This window comes from Triturus cristatus, chromosome 1_1 (assembly GCF_964204655.1).
Source record: "Triturus cristatus chromosome 1_1, aTriCri1.1, whole genome shotgun sequence".
NCBI classification, from domain to species: domain Eukaryota; kingdom Metazoa; phylum Chordata; class Amphibia; order Caudata; family Salamandridae; genus Triturus; species Triturus cristatus.
In genome coordinates this window covers 851088124-851101254 of record NC_140579.1, presented here as the reverse complement: position 1 = coordinate 851101254, position 13131 = coordinate 851088124, and the positions used below count along the sequence as shown (strand labels likewise).

The following is a 13131-nucleotide window of genomic DNA, read 5'->3' as shown; positions in this document are numbered from 1 at the left end:
TCTTGTTATGAAATACACTGCCCTTCACTGTCGATAAAACCTGGCATGATGCAGGATGTTGTGTGACTGTAACAAGCAGGTGGGAGGGGCACCCTCTCGCCTTCTGCTCTTTCTACATACTGCCTAGACTGCACACAGTCATTTTGCCGAAAATCAGCACACTGCTAGTGAGCCTTCCCACAGGTACCCCTCTGACCGGAGGGGATGCTAATGCCGTGATAAACCCAGACTTGGACCGTTCAAATGCAACTGGGGGACAGGTGAGGGGGCAGACCCTATTAGGCTTTCTGACAGCAATGAGTTTGGAGGAACCACAACCCTCAAGAAAAGCAGTACACATTATGTGGCATGATGGCTCATTTTCAAGGATAGATTACCTACTCACACACCACAACCGGGTCGGAAGCTTTCCACAGCCAACACATATGGCAAGAGGCATCTCAGATTACTCCGCAGTGAGCATTATCCTTAAGGGGCCAAGTATCTACAAAGCAGTATTCCCCAGGATAGACCCCTGGGACCTACGGGACCCAGACTTGAGAGACAAACTGCATTAGGGGCTGACCTGTACTTCAAAGAGAATGAGGGATCGGTAACATCCCCCAGACCCTTTGGAAGGTCTTTAAAACAGTGCTAAGAGGACAGGCCCAGGCAAAGATAGGGGGGAAGAAAAAGGAAGACACGTTAAAACTCCTGACCCTTGAGCAAGAGATACAAGCACTGGAGCAAGAGCTGATATCTAGTGGGTGCACAGAGCTGCGACATAGACTAACTTTACACCAGCAAGAATTGTGTGCCCCAGCGGATAACGCAGCACAGACGCACACTCTGGCCACACAGCGCCAATTATATGACGTGGGGGATAAGTCCTCCCAACTGCTGTCCTGGCTGGACAAAAGAGACAAAGAAAAGTCATGGGTAGTGAGTGTCAGTGACAAAACTGGCGTACTTCAGACTAGCGCAGAAATGGCATAGGCCTTTCTTACTACAAAGGTCTTTACGCCCTAATTAGCACAAGATCCGAGAGGGACTGTGAGGAATTGCTCACTGACTTCTCACTCCCGACACTAACCGTAGATGCCAGAGAAATTCTCCTACGCCCTGGGATCATTGAAGTCTGGGAAAGCGGACGGTCTGAATGGACTCCCGATCGAGCTCTTCAAGGGCTTATCTATCAGAATCGCACAACCATTGCTGAAAATGTTTGAGGAGGCAACGGAAGGAGGTTCACTGCCCATAGACCAGCGTACAGCCACATTATTGGTGATACACAAGACAGGCAAACCTCTGGAAAGCTGCAGTTCATATAGGCTGATCTCCCTCCTAAATATGGAAGTGAAGGTGCTGGCGAAGGCCCTAGCAAATAGGTTGCTGTCGGTCAGAGCCACCATCATTTATGTAGATCAGTCTGGCTTTATGCCACATAGGAGCATCCGCCATAACCTACGGCGACTCTTTGGAGCCCTCCACCTGACAAATGCCCTCCCGCCCCAACAGACGGCGATAATGGCATTGGATGCCTCGATGGCCTTTGACAGAATAGAGTGGCCCTATTTGTTTGCTGTGTTATCCAGACTGGAGCTGGGTAAGGTTGCTCTACCAGAGCCCATTGGCCAGATTGAGAGTGAGAGGAGCACTATCAAGAAGTTTTACACTGCGCAGGGGCACCAGGCAGGGTTGCCCCCTGTCGCCGCTGCTATTTTCCCTGGCACTGGAGCCCCTGGCACACTGGATTAGAACAGACCCGCTTATTTGGGGCATGACGGCGCCATGCGGATGGGAAGAACACATCTTCCTGTACACCGATGATATCATCTTGTAACTTTCGAAACCTTATTTATCCATAGCAAGAGTCCCTCACATTTTCAAACTCTTCGGAAGTAATACCGGCTACACTATAAATTGGACCAAACCGGTTGTGTTCCCCTTGTCGGCCCCCCCACCCTCCCCCCACGAAGCTCCCGACAAAATATCTCACCACGATAATTGCAGAAGGCTTTAAATATTTGGGAATTTATGTAACGCGTAATCAACAAATATTCCTCCAGCTGAATCTTTTCCCCCAGCTGAACAGACTTCGCACAGACATAACACATTGGCGCACCTTGTCACTCTCCTTATTGGGCAGAGCAGCCCTATACAAGATGAGGACTCTGCCACACCTCTTATATATAATGCAGAATACCCCATACCTGGTCCCACCAACCTTCTTTAAGCAAGTAGCCCCAAAGCTCCACATGCTGTTATGGCAGGTAGGCGTGCCTCGGATTGCCCTATATAAATTACAAAGAGGGGCCTACAAGGATGGCCTGGTGGTCCCAGACATTAAACTCTATTTCTGGGCATTGCAACTTATAGTAATAAATGACTGGGTCTACGCAGACAATGAGGAGCCGGCCTATAGAGTGGACAGAAACAGTGATGCCAAACGGGAATTATGAGCCCCTTCTATACTCTCGTGAGGTTCGTCAGGACTGGCCAGCTCACACTGCAGTAGTGGTCTAGTGTTGGATTGAGGCAAATAGATACCTGGGATGGCAGAAGCGGCTGACAGGCATGACACTTTTATGGCTCGGAGACTGACTTAGGGAGGTGACCTGTTGGAAAGTGGATTATTGGTAGGGGCAAATGTAGGTCTGCCACTGGCAATAAGGCCACTAACACATGGTAGGACTCAGCATAGGTCTTAGAAAATTATTCCTATGCTCAACCCTTGGTAACGTGGCTGCAAGCAGACAGGATTAACTTCAAAGACAGGTATGTAAAGCATTTAAAAACACCAATTCAGTAAATAATTAAGACACAACACAAAATAAAAATCCAACACCAATTTATAAAAATAGGTAATATTTTTATCTTTTAAATGACACCAAAACAAAAGAAAATCCACTGTAGGGAACCAGGGATATGAATTTTTAAATATTAGTCACTTTCTAGTGCTTAGAAACCAACAGTGCCCCTTTTAGTAATTTTGCTTTCTCTGACAGGGACACACCTTTAGAATTTGTTCTGGAGTATCTCACCACTGTGTTGTGCAGCCTTCTCCAGCAGGCGGGGTCCATTTAGAACTCCTTCCTGAGTTCTGCTTGCGGGTCCCAAAGTATCCAACACACAATCCAAGGTTCTGGAATCTCCAAGTGGGTCCTTGAAAGTGTGAAACTTCAATTCCGCAATCCACTTGAACAAAACCCTTACAAATCCACTGGTACTCCAGGCTGGGAATTCTTTGTGGGGATGTCGAAGTGAGCTCTGTTAACCTGTAGCTTGCAGGGAGTCCACTCTTTAGTCCTTTTGAACCAGGTTTGATCCAGAGGGCTGTAGTTTCCAATGGTGCAAAAGGCACAAACTCAGAGTCCTGGCCTTTGGAAATGCACTTCAAAATCTTCAGCGCAGACAGACCCCTCTGATTTTCTTCAGTTTCAAGCAGCAGATCTGGAGGGCTCTGTCCCTCTCAGATACTTATTCCAAGTTCTCTGTGTCATGCAGGAGGTAACTTCTGACCAATGGGAGCAGGGTAACTCCTCAAAGTTATGACCACGTCCTGTAGAGTGTGGCATTATTTTGTCCCAGAGTGCATCAAATCTTCCAAATCCATAATGGCTTCCAGCATGGAGGTAAGAGCTGGCTAAACACACCCCTTGGAATGGCTTATTTCCATAGACTCTACCATCTGCACATACCTTCCCTAATCCTAGGTCTGGTGGGGGTCAAAAGTGTAATGTGGAAACCGACACTGAGGCCATCCCTCTACCCTTGAACACCATGGTTTACGACTCCTCCCCCTGGTCTGGCATTCCTATGGAACAGCACACTGCCCTCCCAGCAGAGCTGGTTAACCCAAGGGGCTCTTTATCACCACTTAAAGGCAGCCTGGGTAATTCACTTAACTCTGACCAATCCGAGCAGACCACTGTAAGGCTGGATTTGGACTTACAGACAAGAAAGTCTTCTAACTTCTTGTATGTACACTTTAGGAGAAATTCAACAAATATGATATTGTTGGATTTGTTAATACCATTCTAGGAAGTCTTTGTATGGCCTTTCTATCCCTCTCCTATCAAGAGTTATTAATCAATAACTTTCTACCATGTTAGCCTATGTGACTGGGGATTTGCAATGGGAAAAATGAGATGGGCCATTTTTCCAGCACCAGGACTTACAAAAACATATTTTATAAGTACTTGCCTTATATCTACAGGAACCCCACCCCATGTGCAACTAGGGGAGACTTTAGGGGTCCTGAATCTGTAGAAATATTGCAGATCCTTCTTCCCCAGTGCTCCTAGCATCAAAGTCGAATTTGAGTAGCACTTTACCACAATGTGGGGAGTGAAATGTGAAATTTCACTTTACCCAGGCATATAAAAACTCATTTTATATGGGTGTACCTTATACATATCTGACCCCCCCAACCCTGGGATACCTAGGGGGAGACCCTGCGGGTCCCTAATATGCCAAAACATTGTAGGTTATCCATTTTTAAGTGCCCCAAACACCAAAGTCGAGTTTGGGCCCAATTTACTTTTTAAAAGCAGTCCTGGCACCCAGGGCTGCTTTTAAACTGACCTCAGGCTTCAGCAGCGCACAAATGCAAGTGCAAAAAGCTGGCCTCTAAACTGCCATGCCCCAGGGTACTGGGGACTTCTAGGTAGTTTCAATCCCTGTGCCATATTATATACTAGGGGCTTATAGGGTAGGTCATGCCAATCACAGGGGTACCCCATCATACCATTGTGTACCCTAGTGTATGTAGGTGTTTTAACTGTATTCTAATGTGTTTCCTTCAGCATAGCACTGGCCCTGGACCTGGTTAGACAGAGCCCAGAGTCAGTCAGAGTCAGTTACCACCAGCATCAGTCAGCAAAATGTTGGGGGGTGCCCAGGGCACAGGATGACTTTGCAACATGACCACTCTGGAGGGGTTCAAGGGATGGCAGACCATAGGCATCGACCGTCTAGGGGATGTGTGGAAGGATGGAGCGCCCCTTCCCTTTGATGAACTAAAACAAGAATATGACTTGACACTCTCCCAGAGATCCTCATACATGAGACTCATGCATGCCCTACAAAGACACATATAGCCCTCCCAGATTACTCCCCCCTAGAAGATAGACTGCTCTTAGACCCTATTCCTAACAAAGGGACGTCAACAATATACTGGAAAATAGTGAACAATGCACCAGACCCCCTGACCTCTCTTCGAAGAGCCTGGATGGATGATCTAGGGAACATTGAAGACGAGGATTGGACAGAGGCTCTGCAGAGCCCCAGAAAAATAGTGATTCAAGTGCGTTTTAGGTTGGTACAGCTCAGGATCCTACATCGCTCATAGCCCCCCCCCCCCGCCCACTGCTACATAGGTGGGAGAAGACAGACTGCACAATGTGCAAGAGACTGTCAACAAGAGGGCTCCTTTTTCACATCATATGGGAATGCCCAGTGATCAGTTTGTTTTAGCGAGGGGTGACAGTAGTGGTGTCAAGGGTGTTGGGGATAGAGGTGCTCCTACTCTATGATCAAAGGCGAGGGAGAATGACCTCGACACAATAGACATTGTCTGGCATTATCGGTAGAAGTTACAAAACGCAACATAGCGAGACCCTGGGGGGTGCCCCTCCCCCCCATCAGTGGCAGAATGGGAGTATGACCTAGACTGGTGCCAAAGAGCAGAGGAAGTAGTATACAAAAGTAGGGGACGCATAAAGAAATGGGAAAAGATATAGGCTTCCTGGCAAAGCTACAGGGTTACATAGGTGGGCCTAGAGCCTTCCGAGATACGATTATATGCACCTTACACTATAAGAAAGAAAGCAAGTTATGATCCATCTCCCATGCAAGATAGACTCGCAAAAGATAGCATTTTGGCTGTTCCTAAAGTGACTGTGATTATATGTTCCCGCCATGATGTATCATTGTTATTAATCTCAACCTGGTCATGTACTTGTACATGCATTCAGCTTTGTTATGGCTAATGAGCTGGTTCAATAAAAAGATTTTTTCTTAAATAAAAAAAGAGTCTTGGATGGTGACAGGTGTTTACAATGTGGATAGGTGTTCTTGAGGTTGCCTTGATGTGTGTGTTCAAGGTTGAAATTCAAATCAAGAATGACACCCAGGGATATGGCCTATGAGACTGCTTTGAGTGATACCTGTGCTGCTCATATTTTCAACCCATTCAATGAACAGTTTGCAGTATTGTTTTGGAGGAATAAACAGGAGCTCTGTTTTGGGAGGGGGAATTACGTTGGAGGTCATATTTTACAGCTGTCTGTATTTCTGCTGTTTGGGCAATCATTTTCAGATATAACTGAGTATTACAGCATATTGGTAAGAGGAGACACCAGTGTACATGGGCAAGGATATGTATGGACTTTAAACCACAGGAAGTAGGTACCTGGTCAGTTACAGACAAATAAGTTACTTGTTCACAAAATGCTGACTCATGAAATTATAAAGAGAATAATTTGCAGGGGAGGCATGATCAGAGGAGGATCACTGACAGAATATTGGAAACAAAAATACAGTGTGGACATAATATTTAGTCAAAAATAGCGAGGACCAAAATATCGAGAAGGTAAGTGCAAATAGGTAAGTATAAATGTACTATACTCTACATCTACGTACCATGGTACCATGAAGATATCTATATATATATATATATATATAGATATATATATATTTATATATATATATTCACTGAAAAAACCATAGGTTTCACACATGTTATAGTTAGCTGTACATTTCACTCGTAAAAAACCAATGAAATTCCCCCGTTATAGTTAGTGCAGGCAACTATAACTCACGCGACCGCAATCCTCTGCTGATGCTAATACTGTATTTAGACACTTATTTGCCCATGTCTTCTTCCATTAAATTTTAGCTATACATATATTACAAATATTTTTTTTTCATAAAGACACATATGTCATCAGCAGAAGATTGCGGTCGCGTGAGTTATAGTTGCCTGCACTAACTATAACGGGGGAATTTCATTGGTTTTTTACGAGTGAAATGTACAGCTAACTATAACGTGTGAAACCTATGGTTTTTTCAGTGAATTTGCAAGGTTTTTTAAATGCTAATTCCTAACTATAACGTGTGTGAAACCTATGGTTTTTTCAGTGAATTTGTACGGTTTTTTAAATGCTAAGTTACTTTACGCCATTCGTGGCGTGCGCGCCCAGTTAACGCAGTTCGTTCCGTGCGCGCACCGTGCGCGCACAGTGAGCACGCGGTGCGCTTCGCGCACCGCGCGCCCACTTTACGCAGTTAGTGTCGTGCACGCACGGTGGTCACGCGGTGCGCTGCGCGCACCGCGTGCCCACGTTATGCGGGATGGGCCATGTACGCACGATGCGCTTCGCGCACCGTGCGCACATGGGGGACTTATTATGCGCATCTTTGTGAAATTTATTCTTTGTTTATTTCTTACCTGTAATAAGCCGTGCACAAATGGTGCCCTTCGGGCACCATTTGCACACGGGGTGGGGAGGGTGTGGATAATTTTTTTTAAAAAATTTTTTTACCGTACGCGTACGGTAAGCGTAATCGGCGATTTTCCTAAAAAAAAATTTTTTTTTATTTGGGCATGGGGATTGTTTGGGGACCCCTACATCAATGCTGGGTGGTTAGGATCTCAAGAAACTGCCTCTTTAGACATTTTTGGGCATCATTTTTGCTGCCCAACTCAGAGAGCGAGAGAGAAAATGGCGGCCGCCGCTTCCTGGTTTCGACCGATTCGAATGTTTACTAAGATCTAACAGCCAATCAAAATCGCGCTCGCGCACGCCACCGTACGCGTACGGTAAGCGCACCGTAAGCTGGCTCAGATATATATATTGATTTAAAGGCTATTTTCTCTGAATCTACTGAACAGATTTACACCAAACCTACAAAAGGCACTTCCTTGACCTGAGGACTACCTCTCTGCCAAATTTCAAGTAATTCTGTTCAGCCGTTCGGGCTGTAGCTGTGTCTAAAGGTCCTATGGAAAAATGCATGGGAAAAATGCGTTTTGGGACCCCCCTTTTATCTCAGCCCCCGCTTGACGAATCCCCCCGAGACTTTCAGGGTAGGAGCGGAGCGTAGCGCCCCACCTATTTTGAAAAATTCGCGAGGATTCGTCGACCGGCGCCAAAGTTATTCAAAATAGAATGTTGCGGATTTCCTATGGAAACGTGGTCCTAACTATAACTACCTACTGGCGACCGCCAGTAGGTAATATATATATATATATATATATATATATCTTCATGGTGATCAAGGCCTTTCGTAGGCTGAAACGCGTCATGCAGGCATTGCTGTTTAAATGAAAATAAATTAATTCTCTCACCCGCATCCTGGGTCAGCCTTCGTCTCTTCCTGGTTTCCTTTGGATCTTTGGTGCACAGGAGCGCTTTGACGAAATACTCCGTAATATATATATATATATATATATATATATATATATATATATATATGTAGCAAGCGAAACACACTCCTCTTTCAGAAGCACATCGCGCCCACCAGTCTGTTTGTAAGCAAATTTTGTTTATTTTTTTCAAGGCACAATGGCGCATAACACGTTTCAACCCTACAGGGTCTTAATCATATGCCAAAAGCAGGGTGATGAGCCAATCGTCTTTTTAAGCCCCTGATACATTGATATAGAAGAAAGACTTCCTTATTAGTAAGTTCATCCAACCTAACAAAACTGGTGCTCATGTAAAGCTCTCTGATACCTGATGTCTCGGGTCTAGTTCACGTTATATAAATCTCTAAAAATAAAATATCAATTGTCCCACAATATTTTTGTGTCTGATATTCTGTCTAAGTACCTCAGAGGAAGTAAATACATAGGACAAGCACACACGTTGTCAAGGTTTGAGACTTAGAGTCTAATGAGTCATGATACCGAGTGATTAGTAGCCTTCACCAGGTACATTTTATGGCTGATGTGCTCGAGCCCAGATTTTCATGGACAACTTCCTGCAATAGTGCAACAAGAATAAAATATTTACTAGCTAAAGAAAAGGAAAGTTTAAATTCTGTTAAGGACACGGAGGCAAGGATTAGGATGTCCTCTCTTCGCTTTATTCATAATCATTTTTCTCCAGCAGCCATTTTTAAAGATTATTTAAACAACAAACTACAACTCCCATGAACACTTGGGAAAGGAGATAGAAACATTCCGTCCAATCGCAACGTAGGTCTCGGTATAATGATCCCTTTGGACTCTCTATTTTCCTCTTTCTTCTTGCGAAGGATGCATTCCCTCATCCGATGCATTCTTGTTTGGTAGATTCTGACCCTAAATAGATCAAAAGATACACAATGTCAGTCACCACGCAAAGGAACACATTGAAGCATCATCAGATACAGAAAATAACAGGAGACCTTACTTTCCCTCCAAGTTAAACAAAACACCACAACAACGACTTTTTAATATTACAATACTTGATGCATGATAACTTTGCCATAGTTATGGTTACCCCCACTTTTTGCTGATGTTTCACTGTTTTTCGACTTTAGTCTGGCTGGGGCCCTGCTATTCAGGACCCCAGTCTAGCTGCTTCCTCTCTAAATTGATTCCATGAACCTTAGGTACACCGCAGATTGGATTCTGGGATGCCCTTTTAAGTCCCTAGTATATGGTATACTATGTACCCAGGGCATAGGTACCCCAGAGGCCTACCAGGGGCTACAGCATGTATTATGCCACCCCTGAGAAGCCTTCCAAAATGACACCACAGGACTGCTACTGCAGCCTGGGTAAGGTGGTGCATGCAACCTTACTGAGATATAGGTTCACTATATCTCTCAATATCACTGCACATATAAACCTATCAGTCACCCCTATGGCAGGCCTTATTTATCCTGAAGGCAGGGTGCTTGGTTTTATGTGAGAGGGTGCCCATGCATGAGCAGAGCCCCTCTGCAGCCTTTGGAATCTATTCTCCGGGGTTGTCTGTGATGCAGCCTGACCATATACTATTAACTGCATTATAACCTCGATATAAATGCTAACTTTGGGATGGCTGCACCTAAACATGTTGTGTTTGGTGCCAAACACCTTGGACTCATACCCCCACACCAGTAACTGGTGTGGGAGTATGATCCCACCCTTCTAGAGGGAGAGACATTACAGCACCGGTATACCCGGTACCAGCTAACAGAGCCATGGCATCACAAAATGGATGCTGCCAGCCACAGACACGAGTCTGGCCTCCTGCTGCTGATCGAAACTCCGGCAGGGAAGGCCTGGACAATAGGTTTCCTGTCACAGGGAGGTGTTATCACCTCCCAGACAGGCCTTAGTGGATTAGGGCTGGGTGGGTGCACTCCAGGAGTGCTTTGAAGTCTGCACTGCGGGCACATTTGGTGTCCCTGTGCATAGTCCAGCTCAAACCGGTTGCAGGGGCTACCAGCCCCTGCTCTGGCACGAAACTGGACAAAGGAAATGGGTGTAGCCACCCCTCTTTCCTGACCCTCCCATAGGTGGGTCCCCAGAGTATGTCCAACCCCTTCCTTGGGTATAAGAAAGGAACCCCTGGCTACAGGACTTTAGATTACACCTGGATGAAACTCTGATACAGAAATCCCAGAACTTCGGCGATCTACACGACTAGATGACTGAAGAATCTCCCTTGGAGTAAAGGAGTTACTCCCCTGCTTGGCAGGCACCAAAGACGCATCTTCCCGGTTTGCATCTCCAAAGCTCCCGCTGGACTCCGAAGTATTTGCTACACAGGAGGTGGGTTTCCAGACTTCCCAAAGGCTGACCCGAATCCCCAGCAAAGCTGAGATCCGTAGCCCTCGTGGGTACCGTGGAACCTGAACCCCTAGACACCGTGCACATTTGCAAGTGCATCAGCTTCTCGACGTCCTGTGAGGCTGTGCATTGGGTTACTTGTAGGCCCAACCCCGAGCACCTTTTCCACCGACGATTGCTGGCCTACACCCTACGAGTGTTCCGTGAGCCGGCCCTTTGTGTTTTCGCTCGAGGTACCTTCGCGATCCCTGGTCCATTGACTGGTGGGTCCCTGTGAAGGCAACTTTAACTTTAATTGGGCTTCCCTGGTTGCTTCCTTTCGTGCCCTGACTCTCCATCACTTGGGGAGTCCCCAGGACCTTGCTGGTCCGCACAGAAGCACCTTTCCTCTTCCTGCATGGATTGCTGTTGCCAAGGCTTGTTGTGCCCAATCCGGGCACCGACGCTGCAGCACTCGACATCCTTCGTGGGACAGCTCGAATCCAGCTCCTGGTTGTCCTCGACGCCTTGTGGTCCCCGTGGCTGAAGAGTCAAGCTTCCCCTCTTCGCACCTGAAGCACCCGACATCGGTGGGCATTCGCCTCTCTTGCCTCTGGTCACTGGCAAGTGACCCAGACTCTGTCCCCTCTGCTTTCAGGTTCTTCACATCTTCGATCCAGGCTTGGATCCCTTTGGACACTTCTCCTACTCCTGGCATCAGCACTTTTCAGTCTCCTGCCATTGAAAACGACGACTCGAACTGACACCATTCGACACCTATGCACCAGGCTTCCCTGGGTGAGGTAACACGAGTACTCCGGTGCTCCCGTAGGCGTTGGCCCTAAAACCATCTAAGTCCAAAAGGGTTTGTTCCTAGTCCACCTCTAAGTGTCCTTAAACTTTAATATTCCAACCTCGAGTTTCCCCATAAAAGCTAATGGAGCTCGCGGCTGTGTTCTCACACTGCACACGTCCCCCATTGGGTCCCCTGTGTTACTACCTTGGGTGGTTCCTTGGGGTCTCAGCGATTCTACAGGCTCAAGGCCTTGTGTCTAGTCAAGTCATGGTTCTTATACCACTTTCTTAATATATGGTTTGGTTCACCCCTAGTGCCTATCGTATAGTGTGCTAATTTACTTTGATATTTGAAGTGTAACATATGTGCTTTGACCTCTAGCCTCATAAAGAGACTAGTCAGGTGTGTTTAGTAATAAATACATATATTTTATATATATACCTGGTGTGGTTCTCCTTTCATTTGGTCATTCAAGAGATTATAGACTGGTAAACCAAGCTGCTTTACATTCCTTCAAGACTTAGCCTGAAGGCTGCTCTCCATAGCTACCACTAGGATAGTGTTCAAATAAGGTTGTCTTTAACCTATCACCTCTAAGGGGTTGTTTGGACTGGTGCCCACTATAACTATATACCAGGCCAACTTCTCACACTTAATAGAATTGAAACTTTCCTTCACGTTAGCTAGGACATTTTTCATTCTATGTCAGTACCCATAGGTGAGGATTAGGCTGGTTTACAGCTTATCCACTACTGCGCTTGCCAGGGATGGGATCGGTTTAAATTAGAAGACCCTAAAGGTAGAGTCTGAGACCAATCTGCAGCATTGAGGATATCCTCAAGACGTGCACCCAGACAAAATGCCTTAGTGGCCATTGCCCCTCTTGCTGAATGGGCTCCAAATCGAGATGTATCAATCCCTGCTTCTTGCATGACCCATCTGGCCCATCTGGCAATTGTAGGGGAAGAAACCGCTCTGTGGGGCTCTGTGAGATCAATCAGCAATTGTCTCTCACCATGTGGACGAATCTCATCCATAATTACTTCTTACCTCTTAAGGGCTCAGACAACACATAACTTAGGAACTTGTGGAAAGGCCGGGTATGACACCGACTTGGAGTTACACTTTGTTCGTCGAGTAATATGGAAAGTTTCCCCGTTTGGGGTGAAAACTCTACCTGCAATATACAGGGCTCGAACATCCGAGACTCGGTGACAAGAGATAAAGCATAGAAGCATCACCAATTTTGGAAACAGTTGTTTCCTAGATAGGTACTTATTCAAAGGCCAGGATTTAAACAGTGAAAGGACTTAGTTAACTGCCCAAAATGTAGAATACCTTGGTTCCGTTGGAACTGAGAGTCTGATTCCTCTCAATAACTTACAGACCAGCGGATGCTCCCCAATCGGATGACTATCCACCGGAAGATGGCCTGCGTTAATTGCCGATATGAAGGTATTCCCCGGCCGATAAGCAAGACCCTACGAGACTAAACTCGCCAGGAAGTTCAAGACATGTTAACATCTGCCGCCATGGGATCCACTTGTTGTTGAAGACACCAACCTGTCCATCTGGACTTGGCAGATCAGTACCATTTCTTTGTACC

The 13131-nt window shown here is 46.1% G+C and overlaps 1 long non-coding RNA gene across 1 annotated transcript in view; it reads right to left on the bottom strand.

Annotated features, from left to right (window-relative positions):
• Positions 1-9058: 9058 nt before the first annotated feature.
• The window catches only part of LOC146871187 (uncharacterized), a 156241-nt gene continuing 152168 nt past the window's right edge, over positions 9059-13131 (bottom strand). Inside the window, exon 3 of the long non-coding RNA XR_014980730.1 lies at positions 9059-9289. This is a non-coding gene — a long non-coding RNA (uncharacterized LOC146871187). The remainder of the gene's footprint in view (positions 9290-13131) is intronic.